General features: G+C 44.8%; 1 protein-coding gene across 3 annotated transcripts in view; it reads right to left on the reverse strand.

Moving 5' to 3' along the window:
• Positions 1-12,204, reverse strand: part of SETD3 (SET domain containing 3, actin N3(tau)-histidine methyltransferase) — a 571,076-nt gene that overhangs the window by 68,373 nt on the left and 490,499 nt on the right. The window lies entirely within an intron of this gene.

A 12,204-nucleotide genomic window follows, 5' to 3' on the forward strand; every position in this document is an offset into this window, starting at 1 on the left:
TTTATTGTGACAAAAATGCAAGAACAGAGGTGAAATATTAATTGATTTTACAAATAACAATGGCTTTTAAAATATTTCTCCTCTCTTTAAAATATAATTGGTCAGCAGCGATGAATGTACTGAGACCCTCAGGGGTCCTGTGAGGTGCAGTGGTCCACAGCGAGGAGTGGGAGGTGGCCGACTGGCAGGGTGCACTGATGCCTTCACGCTCATTGGAGCGAATTAAAGGCTTTGGGGATTGCGGCCCCGTGATAATCACGAGTTAAACAAGCTCTAAAGAAATGGCTCTATAAATGCGTGTTAAATGTTTCTTTTACTGCTGTTTGTTTGGCGTACACCAGACAGCTTGAGCTTTTGGATATTTTTACAAAGTTCAACATATAGTTCAATGTTTTTGCCTCAAACAGGCTTGAATGAGCCAAAAAATATGAATACTTTCAAAGTTGTCCACGATGGGGTGGGGGGACTGTATCTTACCCTGGGCCCACCAAATCCTTAAGGCGGCATTGGGCACAGATGTGTGCGGGTCCGCTCCATCCCGATTATAGCTGTTTTATTACTAAACCAGGGAACGGGGGCTCATTTCCACTGCTTGCTTTAGAGTCAATTGAACCCTTGCTGTGCAATGGGCACGAAAGACTTCATGAAGACTTCATGCTCTTAAGGTGTTTTACGAAGGCGGCGTCTGGTTGCCTTGGGGCTTCAGACATCAAAAGGGGCTGTCGTTTACAGATGCAGTAAAATGCCAAAGCAGAACAAGAGTTCGTTTTCAAACCCCATAGAAGTAAGCTTGTAACTCAATAGGGAAACAAGACCACAGTGAAAACCCTTTTTTCTTCAAAAGGCACTGCCGGCATCTGGATATACCCAGTCAATTTACAAATATTTGATATGTTTCTATTCCATTTACCAAGTGATACATAAAACACCAGGGGCGTTGCGCTGAGAGGCAATCAAACAGAGGAGACATTCCCGTGCATCACCATTTGTAGGGGAAACCTGGCGGTCGCGAGAACCAATCGAGCCCTTTTAACATGCTAATGCGAGCCGTTTAACGTAGTCTGCGAACTCTCCAGGGATGTGTTGTGGGCCCCTCAAAGCCGCTCGGCTTCACAATGGTGCGACCCTGTGAAAACATCTGGCCTCGGGTGAAGATCTCACTAAGCCTCCCATGCGGACAGCTTCCACTGAATCGGGAAGCATTTTGTCACTTTTGTGTTCCCGGCCTGTTCGGGGGTGTTTGTGCCCATAGTCCCGTACTGAAAACAAGATGAAGAAAAGATGCCGAAAGCATTTGCATTTTAGTGATCTTTTTAATGATTTTACGGATTCAAGCCTGAAATGGCAATTTTTTAATTTCATACAGATTTTCCTCTGGTGTACTCCAAGCCGAATCGACAAAGGTGTTTACTGAAGGAGACTCCCTTCAACGGTTGCAAAAAGTATAGGCAAACCCTGGAAAAAGTTAACGATGCGTATATGAAACGCGAGAGACGGCCTGGCATCCGTCAAAGTGAAAGTACGGCCGGTCGGCCGTGGGCAGTGAATAAATTAGGGGAGGAGAAATGCCTGAGGCAGAGCGCATGCTGGGGGATGACTGTGGGAGGGAGGCTGGTGGCTTTGATGTGCACGCGCTTTTTAGGTCTTGCTTTTCACGGTCACAGCATCAAATCGCCCTGATGGTTAAGCTCTGGTTAAGCCCCTATATTCTCGCAAGCTCAATGCGCAAGCGCATTGACAGGCGAGACCTAAAAAGCACTCCCAGAAATGGTGCTCTGCTGTGCCCAGCAGTCCATCATCCCTGGGAGGCCTGTCATTCCCAATGGGCTAATGAGCCTCGCTATTTGAGACCCCGTTAGGAATCTCGAACAGTGTGAAATACACTGTTGTACATCAGAAATTGTGCCTCGCAAAAGTGTCGCAATTTGCAAGGCGGAATTTTGTTGGTCGTACATCAAGCCCTAAAAGAGGGAGAGGACAACATTGGCTGAGAATTGTTTGCGCACTATGGGCAACCTGTTCCATGACTAACAATGTATTATCCCCCCAGTTATTGCACAGGACACTATGGCTACTCCACTGACTGCGCCTGGCGATTAAACACTTATATCCGTCATTTCCCCGGAAACCCCCAACACTTTATACCTTGCATGCACTGCTGCAAGCACCCACACGCGCCCGCCTCGTCACCAAACTCTATGCTGCAGCACAGCAAGAGCAATACAGGCAGGCCGAAAAAGCGATGAACAAGTGGAATACCATTTTAGACACACCATTGTCAGTTGAATAAAAGGCTATCTGATGTTCACTAACTAAAAAGCTTACGCCTAACTGTAACTTGCACATTATTCATTTTAAATTTCTGCAGCAAACCTACTACACCCCAATTCAATTGCATAGCTATGGCCTTCGTGAGCATGATACATGTACGCACTCCGTAACCACGCAAGCTGACTTTTTGCATGTAGCGTGGGCATGTACTACAATAAAGAAATATTGGGATGAGGTGTAGAAGGTACTGAGGGATATTGTTAGAAATGGGATCCCTGGCTGGCCAGGGCTTGCGCCATAGTCAGTCAGAGACCACCACTTCCACGTCAGGGCATGGGAGTCACACACCAAGATAACCCCTGCTCACCCTCTAGGTAACGTGACGCGAGCAGCCAGGCTAAACTTGGAGGCTATGTAGGTTAAGTGTTTGCGCGCGCACCCAGCAACAACACCCAAGGCCCACCACAAAGGAAACTCCACACAAGGTTATATAAAAATAGCCTTTGTATTATACCAAAACACATTAGATAAGAACACACATTTTATAATGTGCCAACAGGCACGGGCAGAATTTACAGGGGATATGTACAAGACAGGGCCACCTGGACCACGGTCAGGAATCAGCACTTTTAGAACTAGCACTTAGAATATCACTTAGAACATAGAACATAGAATGTAGAGCCACCGTAGCACAAATTAGCACACAACCAGTAATTACTGGTAAAGGGTAAGTACCTCCTACGCAACACTAACCACCTTAGGCAAATATTGCGCAGGGAACCAAGACCTCACTAGCAACACCTGTACTAGGAGGAAAACAACCACCTAAGCATCACCAACATTTAGGGGTATAAGCATAGGAACATTACACATGATGCATTAACATTCAGAGGTGTAGGAAAGAAAAACACATGATGCATCAAAACACATTCAGAGGTGTAAGGAAGGAAAACACATGATGCATCAAAACACATTCAGAGGTGCAAGGACAAGCAATTGCGCAAAACTCACATGAGCCACAACCTGTGGCAGTCCCTAGGCCCTCTGGCCTTGTTGGGGCTAGGACGCCATGTGTCCCAATGTCAGGGGCCTAAACGTGGCAGCTGCCCACAAAGTGCTGGGCAGCTGTGTAGACAATGATGGGCCAACGCTGGAGCCTCGCAGGCTCTGGCCAAAAGCACTGTCCCCTTGGAGCCTCGCTGGGCTCTACAATCACGCAATGCTCCTGAGCCTCTCTGGGGCTCTACAACAACAATGGGGCCCTGAAGCCTCTCTGGGCTCTAAAACTACGAAATGCCCCCTAGAGCCTCTCTGGGCTCCACAGAAATGCGGCCGTTACGATGGAGTCCCGCTCGGGGGACTCGAGAAGAAAAGGGGCCTCCTGTGGGAGCGGCCCTCCGACGAGACGGGGCCGCTCAACTTGTATGCCAACACTGTGCCTCTATCAGGCACTGCAGCGTCACCGGAGCTCCCCCCACCCCGTGTCACTCACCGGGCGTTCACTTCGGGGACTTCGCTATGCTCTCCCGGCTCCTCTTCAAGGCGGAGGCGGAGCTCCCTCTCTGCTGGGCTCGCTCCTCGGTGCGGGGCTCTCCCCTCCTCATGGGAGCCCCGCAAGCACCGGCAGCCCTGCTCCGCTCGTCTTCCCAGTCAGGTCCCGGGCCGACAGCCAATCACAGCGCAGCCCAGGAATGATGTCACGGGGGTGTCCCGCAGTCCCGCCCCCGGCCTGCCTGGCTTCCTGGTCGCGGGCCGGGCGACGATTTTCGGCGAGACACACGAGGGGTAGGCTCCCTCAGTAATTTAAATATGAAGCGAGGTAGGCACTCGCTATGCTCCGCAATCTCGGGCAAATGCCGGGTGGGCACCGGCTTGGCACACAAAGCGCTTCCCAGCGCTAGATGAAAATAAAAGCGCTCCCAGCGCTACAAGCAAGCAGAGCCTCAGCAAAAGTTCTTAGGTAGCCAGGGGGGCAAGGCTGGGCCCAGAGCCAGCTCACTGGGCCTCCAGGCAGGGAGGCTATCCAAGTGGCGGTCCTCCTGGCCCCAGCAATAGCAGCAGCCCCCTCTGGTAGGATCCTGGAAGAGAACACATTCATGGGGACACAGCCCCTTCTTATACTGTAAAAACCTTTGTCTGTAGGTGCAGGGTGGGGGAGAAACCAGTCGCAGCTGGTTTTGGAGCACCCTTGATGTGCTCAACCACCCTTTCTATTCACTAGGGAGGCTAGGGTCGTTAGATGCACCAAAGGGGGTGGAGCCAGCATTGTGTGGGGAAAGCCCAGCCCTATTCAGGAACCAGGTGCAGCCCTCCCTCACATCACTCATGCTAATCTCTCCGCTCACCACTGGGCAGACCCATCCAGACTTCCTGGAGCCAGGCTTGCCAGCCAGCTCCAGCCAATCACAGGCCAGCACCCTCCATGCACACACACACCCATGTCTAGAAGTGGCACTTCCTCACTAGACACATACACGCCGCACATACCATTGTGCAGCATTCACTCTCACGAGTTCGCACATACCAAACTCAAGCCTGCACTCCCCTACGCATCAGGAACTACCAGGGACACATACATTCCCCATGCATTCCTATGGGACGGCAGGCCAACCTTACTCCACGCACTCAGAGTGCGCACGCACTTTCCACTGGGACACAGTGAAAGTGCGCATAACCCAAAAATCACCATCACCAGGTCACCATTAAAAGCAAAACATTTAGGGGTGAACCTGCCAGAAGGGCCAAGTCCAACAGATATGCTTTCAGAATCATTAACCAACACTCCGCAACTCCGTCTGCTAGGATTGGTAAGGGCTAAGTCATTGTTAAGCTTCAGGCTGATATCCATTGCTCTTCTACTGGTCAAACGTCGAGTTGCGATGAAAAGGGGTAGCAGGAAAGATTCTAAAGTTAAGGACTGGATTACGGACTTGGTATGTTACGTTATGTTATCATTTATAAAGCGCGGCAATTACCTGAAGGTGTCTTGGCGCTAAACCAGTAATTCTCTGAGATCAGGCCAGGCTATCTGGGATTAGTGAGTAAAAAGCCAAGTTTTAAGGCCTCTCCGAAAGGTGAGTAGGTCTGTGGCATTTCTCAAAAAGGGGGGAAGCTCATTCCAGGCTTTGACTGCCCATAAAACGAAGCTTTTCCCTCCCCATGTGGATTTTTTTAATAGGTGGCACAGTCACTAGCTTGGCTCCTTCGGAGCGCAGGGTTCTACCCCGTGTGTACCATTGTATTTTCTGTTTTAGAAAATCAGGTCCTATTCTGTGTAGTGCCTTAAACACCATACTCAGAGTTTTAAAACGTACTCGATGCTTGACTGGCAGCCAGAGAAGTTTCTTTAATTCCTTAAAAATAGATGCGTATTTGGGCGTGCCTGTAATCAACCTCGCGGCGGAGTTCTGTAGCATCTGCAATTTATTTGCAAAGCGTTCCTGAATATTTAGATACAGGCTATTGCAGTAGTCAAGTCTGGACAGAACGAGGGCTGTGACTACTGTTCGCTGACAAGATATAGGCACAAAGGGCAGTATTTTCTTAATCATTTTGATAAAAAAATGAATGGAAGAAGCCACAGCACTGATTTGGCCCCCAAAATTGAGTTTCTCGTCGATAATGACTCCTAAGTTCTTCACTTTCCTTACAGGGACAGGAAGTGATCCCATATCTTTAGGCCACCATCTAGGGGTCCTGAATTTAGGGTCATTACCGAACAGGATGACCTCGGTCTTCTCAGAATTCAATTTTAGGCAATTCTGCGACATCCATTTTCCAATTGCTGCCATGCAGTCATGGAACCTGTCTTCAATTCCTAATGTCTGACCAGGCCGCAAAGCCACCACAATTTGCGTATTGTCAGCGTATGAAGTCAAGCTGAAGCCGAATGATTTGATCAGAGTCGCTAGTGAAATAACAAACATTAAAAAGAGTGGGACTAACGGAGGACCCCTGGGGTACTCCACATGGCAGTGAGAAGGGCTTAGAATTAGAATTAACCAATGCCACAGTCTGGGATCTGTTTGACAGGAAAGATCTAAGCAGGTCATGGGCTTTACCCTGGATACTACATTCAGCCAAACGGTCCATCACAACAACATGATGGACCATGTCGAAGGCTGCGGACAGATCCAACAAAATCAGGGCAGCTTTGCCTCCCCTGACCACAGCCTCCCTAATCTCCTCCGTAGATTTTATGAGTGCGGATTCAGTACAGTGCCCTTTTTCTGAACCCAAGCTGAGTTGGGTCCAGAGCATTTGTCCCAATTAGAAAGGTACTGAGCTGTACATTCCTATTTTTCTCGACCAATTTTGCTGGTAACGGAAGGCGAGATATGTCGGAAGTTGTTTGGCTCCTTTGGGGTCCAGGTTGGGCTTTTTCAGTAGTGGCAGTATCAAGGCCAATTTCCAGGGGCTAGGGAAAAATCCGACTTCAAACATTGTATTAAACAATGGAGTGAGGATTAAAGCTGCAAGAACATGTGCCTGTTTAATTATTGAGACTGGGCAGGGATCATAGGGGGAACCTGGTCAGGAGGAGAGAAGAAGCTTTTCAGTGTCTGTTGTGGACAGATCCTTGAATTTATTAAAAATCATCTGGGAATCAGTGATTGGTTGCCTTCCCTCTGACCGCATCCTGCCTTCCTCAGAATTAGGGTGACTGAAAGTTTAAGAAGATAGCTTCTACTTTATTCAAAAAGAACTTGGCAATGTCACGCAAAGTTTCTGACTTGCTTCGACTTATGTCATGGTAGGGGAGGCCAGACTTGAGACAGTTTTAAAAAGCTCTTTCGTAGAGTTGTTTGCCAAATTAATTTGTTTAGTGTAGAAGTTTTTCTTTGCTTCAAATAAGAGTTGTTTGTAGATAGATAGACTTTGTCTATATTTCGGTTTCTCCTCTTCCAAATATTTTTTTTTTCAGATTGGTTAAAAAAAGAATATTACAGGAAAGTTTTTGTCTCCTCAGGTCTTCTGAATACCAGGGGGATGTGGGATTTGTGTTTCACTGGTGTATCATTCTAGCTGTGGCTAGCATATTATAGGCAGACTCTACCCGAGCTGCGTAATGAGTGACTGCTTCTTCTGGGTTTGAAGGTAATGGACCGATAGAGGCCATAAGTACTGCCTGTAAGTCTGTGCTTTTAATAGTGGTATACAGCAAAGAGCAGTTAAAGACATATGCAAATGAACTACCAACAGCCTCATGACCAAAAGAAATTTGGGGGCCTCTGAGGCAATATTTACAGACACAAGTAGTGGTTTAGGAAGAGAGGGTGGGTTGGAGCCGATCGTATAGTGCCTTCTGGTATGATATGTATTGTGTATGTGAAAATATTCAGTACAGAAGTTATTGCTATGTCATATTGTACATGCATGTAATGGTGGTGCAAAGGTATGCATAATTGAAATGTGTTAATAATTTGTAAAACTACAAATAAAAAAACAGTACAAAATGTGGTGTGTCCACGTTGCGTTTTGGTCTGTTTCCTGTCACGGTTATTAGGCCTACTCACACAAGTGAGGTACCATTTTTATCGGAAGACTTTGCGGAATACGGAGTGAGTGGAATTTTGTGGATCCACGCAGATTCCAGGACTTTCTATCACAGAAATGTGAGGAACATTTGTTTTTTTTAATTTATTTTACAACATTTGAGGTTTGCAAGAGATTCTGAGTAACAGAACCTGGTGAGAGCCACACAAGTCACCCCATCCTGGTTTCCCCTGGGTGTCTAGTTTTCAAAAATGTATAGGTTTGCTAGGTTTCCCTAGGTCCCGGCAGAGCTATAGTTCAAAATCTACAGCTAGGCACTTTGCAAAAAAAGGGTCAGTTTTCACAGTAAAAATGAGGCGTGTCCACGCTGCATTTCGGCCCGTTTCCTGTTGGGGGCACAAGGCCTACCTACACAAGTGAGGTACCATTTTTATCGGAAGACTTTGGGGAATGCTAGGTGGGTGGAATTTTGTGGATCCATGCAGATTACAAAACTTTCCATCACAGAAATGTGAGGGCATGTTTAAAAAAATGTATAGGTTTGCCAGGTTTCCCTAGATGCCGACTGAGCTAGGGTTTAAAATCCACAGCTAGGCACTTTGCAAAAAAAAAGGGTCAGTTTTCAATGTAAAAATGTGATGTGTCCATGTTGCGTTTTGGGCCGTTTCTTGTCGCGTGTCCTAGGCCTACCCGCACAAGTGAGTTACCATTTTTATCAGTAGACTTAGGGGAACACAGAATTGTAGAGCAACTTTTATTACCTATTGACTTTCTATGCATTTCTGCCTTCCAAATGTAAGACAATATGGAAAAAAGAAGTCACTTTGAAAAATGGCCTATAATTCACATGCTAGTTTGGGTACCCACAATTTCGGAGATGTGCAAATAACTACTGCTTCTAAACTCTATATTTTGTTCCCATTTTGGAAATACATAAACCTATTTTTCACTTGTTATATTTTACCACATGAATTGCTATATACCTGGTACATAATGAAAAACCATTGCAAGACGCAGCTCAGTTATTGGCTTTGGGTTCCTCTGGATCTTGGTGAACCTACAATTCCTATATATCCCCACAACCAGAATGGTCCAGCGGATGTAACAGTATATTGCTTTCAAAAATTGTCATACTTAGAAGTCGTTAACGGTGAAATCGTTTGCACAAATGGCTATTTTTTACAACTCATTTTCAAATTTTTCTTATTTTCCAACTGTTAGTTTTTATTTAAAAAAAAAAACCTTGAAGTATCTACACAAATGACCCCTTGCTGAATTCAGATTGTCTACTTTTCAGAAATGCATACCTGGCCAGGATCCATTATTGCTTTCACACCCATTTCTACCACTAACTGGAAGAAGGTTGAAAGCACAAAAAATTGCAAAAATAGACTATGTCCCAGCGAAATGCCAAAGTTGTGTAAAAAATGTGGGGTTTCTGACAAACGTCTGATTGTCCCTGAAAGCTGGGAAGATGGTGATTTCAGCACCACAAACGCTTTGTTGATACCATTAGCAGGGAAAAAACAGACGCTTTCTTCTGCAGCACTTTCCCCCCATTTTCCCAAAATCCACAAGCTGTGGGTACCTTTAAAATCCCCATGATGTTGGAAGAAAAGGATGCCAATTTGGCGTGGTTACCTTATGTGGACAAACGTTACAGGGGCCGAAGAGTGACCTACCCCAAATAGGCCAAAAAAGGCTTAGCATGGGAGGAGGCCTAGCAGCGAAAGGGTTAACAAACTTATGGAAAGAACAGCCTTTTGCAAGATCTCAGCTTTCATACATGAAAACCATCTCCTCTCAGACTGGCAAACAGCACTGTGCCCAGGCCTAGCAGCGAAAAGGTTAACAAACTTATGGAAAGAACAGCCTTTTGCAGACCTCAGAATTCATACATGAAAATCAACTCGTCTCAGACTGGCAAACATGACTCTGCCCAGAGAGAGCAACTGAATGTGCCCTAATAGCAATTTGGGACAACTTCAAAAGCAGTCGACAAAAAAGGGTAATAATGCATCACTACTCCTGGACCTTTCCACAGCTTTTGGCATAGTACACAATGACACATTACTTCTTAGAGTAAAATAAGTTGATGAAGAAGGCATCAGACTGAACTGGATTTCCTTTTACCTAAACAGATCGTACCAGATTCACAGACCACCTTTCTCTTCAGATCCTTATTGTGAACAGCAGTTCCACAATGATCTGTCATCTCACTGCTACTCTAACATATACAAAAAAACACTACTAAATTGTATTAGCAGTTTTTAGTTCAGTTGCTTTAATTAACAATGAAGTTGAAACACAGATACTTCTCTAGCTGGAAAACTCTAACGGCCTAGGAATATCAAAACGTACCATCTCATCTGCCTGACAGCTGTTGAGTACATGACAAAGAATCATCTCAAGTTGAATGCTTCAAAAACTGAAAAGATTACTTGTCGTGACTGGAAAAACAATGACTTTTTCTGGCCAGATAACTTGGGAACCCTGGCAAAAATAGCACAAACATTAAGAAATATCTGAATTTCATTAGACTCCACAATGTCCATGAATACTCTATGGCCTTCTACACAATGAAAATGCTTAGACCCATTTTCCCACATCTTGGATTTGTTCAAAGGTACAGGCAAATTCATCACTCCTCCTCTCATAACTTGACTATTCTAATGGACTATACCACATCACTCAAGTCTCCACTATGAGAAGGCTGCAACTAGTCCAAGCCTCAGCAACAAAATGTGAATACACTAATCCATATTACTTCAGTCCTGAAGACTCTACAAAGGCTCCCAATAGCAAGAAATCGTCTTTCAAACTACTGTGCATCACTCACAGAGCTATAAATGGCAGAGGTCAAAAATGTATTCAAGCAAAATCGATGCAATATTTCCATCGGGGAATAGATGTTACAGACTGGCACTGAGTTTAATAATTCCTGTTTAAGGGGAGAAAAACGGAGAAGAACATTGGTGGTGCTACTTTCTCTTTGTACATGGCAAAACTGTGGAACTCTCTACCAGCAAAGATAAGAGCTACTGAGAATCAGACAGATGGTTAAAACCTGGTAATTCCCAAAGTGATCTAGTAAATAATCCACATATTGTCGCTTCCTGACCACAAACAGAAAATCCTCTTTGACACTCAGAGACCAAGGAAGTGCTTAATCAGTGCAAAATCTGAAGATTCCTTTAAGAAACAATACCTAATACAGGGAGAACCACATCACCTTAGAAACACAATACCCAAGCACTTCTAAGGATTGCATCCTACCTCAAAATTCCAAAAGAACAGTTCATGAAAATAATCTGAATTACAGCTTGAGAATATTCTCTCTCCTTTTTTCTTATTTAAATGATACTAATGACCTTAAACTCGATTTTCTGCATGCCTTGGAGCCTCAAAGTTTATCCTATCCTTGCAAATGCCTTCTGCATTACTCTCTACTAAATCTCAGTAAAATAACTATACCCAACTTCACAAAGCATAATGATTCCTTTGGAGTAGCTGTTGTTGGAACACCAAAACTCGTCATGCTCCATAAATCACCATCTCGCATTCTGCTTAACCTCTTCTTGCTATCTCACAATGTTAACCTCCTCAACCTTAGTTCCTCACACCTCTTTTTTACACTTACATTAACTCACTATAATATTCCACCTAACTCTTATTAACTTAATGTCACCACTTGCAAATGGAGGAAATTCTTCAGTCTCCTGCACAAGATGAACCTAATAACAAACAAAAATCTACAACAATGATAAGCACTGGATTTCTACTAAATTTGGGCCACAGAGTAGTTACTACCTGCCAATAATCTCTAAAACATCTTGTCAGAAGTAGTAAGTACTATATAAACACAATTACAAAACAAGAATAGAAATTGCACATCAAAGCCTTTCAAAGTCAGAACATTAATGTGCCTTTGCCATGCCTCTATTCTTGTGCAGTTGAGTAACCGCTCCAGTTCCATCTTTAATAAGCAGTGGCAATGCCAACAGGTCTGTGTTTAATGGGATAACACATGCAGTGTAAGCACATTAAATGTAGGCAAGAAACTGAAGGAGGGCTGAAGGCTCCATGGCCATCCATATAGTCAGGTTTTTACTTCTACTTAACAAAAAGAGGGCTACAGTCGTAAAGTAGTTCACTATGCAGTTTAATGTAAGCAATCAAGTAGAAGTGGAGAGATACATCCAAACAGACAATAGCATCAGGTGAGGGATGTATACTCCAAAGAGGTGGGCCAAAACATGATTAACAAACTCTCAAACTAATGGCTGAAAGAGGCTGGTTGAAGACAACCAAAGGGTGACAGAGGCTGACCCAAAGCCCATGTTCATGCTTGCCTGCATCTATACCAACATAGGTGTCAAAAAGCAAATCACAATAACATTGGTCCCAAGCTTTTTTCAGATAAAATCCAGAGGACTT

The sequence above is a fragment of the Lissotriton helveticus genome, chromosome 9 (assembly GCF_964261635.1).
Source record: "Lissotriton helveticus chromosome 9, aLisHel1.1, whole genome shotgun sequence".
Taxonomy (NCBI): domain Eukaryota; kingdom Metazoa; phylum Chordata; class Amphibia; order Caudata; family Salamandridae; genus Lissotriton; species Lissotriton helveticus.